We start from the raw sequence: 3,313 nt of genomic DNA, 5'->3' as shown, positions 1-3,313 counted from the left end.
CCTTCCCTCCCTTTCTTTCCCCTTTCCACTCTCTCTTCTCCTTCCCTTCCTCCTTTCCCTTCCCTCCCTCTCTTCTCCCTCTCCTCCTGTTCTATTTTGTTTTGAGACAGTATTTCATTCTAGAACAGACTGGAGCTCCTGTATCCCAGGATGACTTCAAATTTGCAGCAATTTTCCTGCCCCAGCCTCCCAAGTGCTGAGATTATAGTCTTTGGTTGAAGACTTGCTTTAACTATAGAACTACATGGAAAATAGTCATTGGGTTCAGGAATTATATTCTCTCTCTCTCTCTCTCTCTCTCTCTCTCTCTCTCTCTTTTAATCTTTTTGAGATAGGGTCTTCCTGTAGCCCCAGCTGGCATTGAACTCACTGAGAGCTGCCTGCCTCTGCCTCCTGAGTGCTGGAACTAAAGGCATGTGTCACCATGCCCTGCTAAGAATTATATTCTCTTGAAAGTGTGGTTAACACACTATACCCACCCACACACTTGTCCCTCCATAAAGTGGACCTAACAGTAATAAAATGACCAGTGATTACCTTATTTGGCTTCTGAATCTCAAACTTATACTTAATAATTCAATGAAAATAGCAACATAAAATTTTGTTTGGTATAAAATATACTTTAAGTATATAAATAGTTTATAAACTCTCATTCCACTGCTATAAATCTACAATTACGCAAAATATATGAAAGAAATAGTAGCACTTTATATAAGCAGGAATGGAACCTCTTGCTTTCCTGGCTTGATTCCAGGTTTGGTGCGGTGGGGAAGCTCAGGACTGAGGGCAGACTTTCTGTGTTCAGGTCCTGGACTGAAAGCACAGCAGTGGCTTCTCTGGGTTTCATGCCCATTTCTAGGATGGGAATAATGCAGTTCATATTTTCTCTGAATTAGCTTAGATAATATTCATGGTTTGCATGGTTTCTAGTATATCACAGGATATTGAGTGAAACTACTGTTATTATTACTGTTATTGGATTCATATTATTATTATTCAAATAATTCCATACAAGGCTAGACTATCTGGTGGCAAACCATTTTGGTGTTTGTTCTCATTCTCTCTCTCTCTCTCTCTCTCTCCTCTCTCTCTCTCTCTCTCTTTCTCTCTGTTGGGAGGCTCTTCTGCTTTGCCTCTTTCTGCTCAACAAGTGAATCAGTTGATTTAATGACTAACTACTCAGCTTCCCCACATGGGGCTGTGCACTGCACAGATTCTGACTTCTTTCCCTCAAGCCCTGATGTGGACCAGTTAGGAAAGTTAGGTGTAGCCTGTTGATATTCAAGGACTCTCTGTCCACAAAAGGAGCAATTGACTGTTACATATTTGTTCATTTAAAGGTAGATATCATGAGCAATACCAGATAACAAATGGGTGAAACAATCCTCCTGCTAGATTAGGGGAACTCTAGGATCATGTCTCTCTAGCAGAGGGGTAAAGACAACTGAAGGCTGAGAAAGTCATTACTGTTGGCTGTGGGGGTGGATGACAGGACAGAGGTCAAGGCATATAGTTTGCCCCTTCTATTTGCATATGTCAAATCTATGGGTTCAACCAGCCTTGGATTAAAAATGTTCAAACTGGGCTTGGTGGCCGTGCTTGGGATTCAGGAAGATTGTGAAACCCTGGCCAGCTGAGGAGGGTACACAGATCTTATCTTTTTTTTTTTAAAGGGAACATACAAGTCTGTTGTTTGCTTTATTCCTCTAAAATTGAGACCCCAGGAAACAAAGCAAGGCCTGGTCAGATTTAATATTGTATTAGTCAAGGTTCTCTAAAGAAACAGATTGATTATATATATATATGTAATATGGATTTACTAGAATAGTTTATGGGCTAGAGTTCAAGGAGTCCATCAATGACTACACCACACTGGAGAGGCTGAGAATCTGGTAGTTGCTCATGAGGCTGGCTGTCTTAGTAGTCCCATTCTGGAGCTGAAGGCCAGGAAGATTCCTGAAGAGCTGCTGGCCTTCAGCCTACATTGGAATCTGAAGAAGTTGGTTCTACTCCAGTGGAGGAATGCCACAGCAACAAGATGAACTCACCAGTGAGAGGGAAAGCTAGCAGGCAAAAAGCCCACAGACCTTATCTATAAAAAAAATAGTATATAACAGTTGCTTACATGTCATTGATGTTATATTAGATCTTAATTATGATTTAGAGGTGATTTAATGTATATAGAAAGATGTGAGGAGGTTGTATACAAACACTATATTGTTTATATAAGGGTCTTTAATCTGTATACTTTGCTACCTACAGGACTGAGGAATCCTGGCACTGATCCCCTGTGGACACCAAGGGGTGATCATACTTAGATGCAATATAAGAGTCTAAAATTTTAAAAAGTCATACATATCAATATTGAGATCCCTGGCCACAAATATCTATAAAGGAAAAATGCTTCTTTATAGAGAAATATCATAAATGAGTTCAGGTAATTAGTTATCACAAAAACTCTATGTTCTAGTTATTTCTCTGTTGTTGTGATGAAACACTGACCGAAAACAACTTGGGGAGGGAAGAGTTCATTTCATTTTACATCTCCCAGGTCACAGTCAATCACTGGGAGAAGTCAGGCCAGGAACTCAAGGCAGTAGCCTAGAGGTAGGAGCTGAATAAGAGATCAGAGAGGAATGCAGCTTACAGTCTTGCTCCCCTGGCTTGCTCAGCTACATTTCTCATACAACCCAGGCCTACCTGCCCAGGGATGGCACTGTCAACAGTGGGTTGGGCTGTTCTATATTAATTAATAATTAAGGGACTATCTTACAGACATGCCCACATGTCTGTACGATGGAGGTAAAACTTCAACTGAGTTTCTCTTCTTCCCAGATGACTCTAGTTTGTGTCAAGTTGACAAAAACTGACTAACACATCTTATTAGGAAGTTTTCATTTTCCAAATTGTTAGGACAAGCTAGACGGCGTTGGGAATGAGGAACAGTATACCTAAGAAGGACAGAGCCTGAAATGAAAGATATTGTTCTATATTCTACCTTTGTAACTTTTCAGTGTGAAGTGTTGATCAAGTTATATAACCTTTCTTAGTGCTGAGTTCCTTCTCTGCAAAGTAAGAAATAAAATATAGTCAGAGTTTTGTGAAAATCATTGGTGATTTATGTTAAAAATCTGGCAGATGGCATGCCTACTATTATTGGCCGTTATTATCATCATTGAGATGGATGAAAAACGTAATATACGAATCCCATAATAAAAATACAATTCACACCTATTATAAATTCATATGCATTTTTATGCTTTGCTATATTAGCTAGCCTTTGGTCATTAGTCATGGAAATGACTTTGGAAAA

This window comes from Nannospalax galili, unplaced genomic scaffold (assembly GCF_000622305.1).
Source record: "Nannospalax galili isolate Female #2095 unplaced genomic scaffold, S.galili_v1.0 scaffold153, whole genome shotgun sequence".
Lineage (NCBI taxonomy): Eukaryota > Metazoa > Chordata > Mammalia > Rodentia > Spalacidae > Nannospalax > Nannospalax galili.
The sequence above is the reverse complement of the archived record's forward strand: the minus strand, read 5'-3'. Positions refer to the sequence as shown.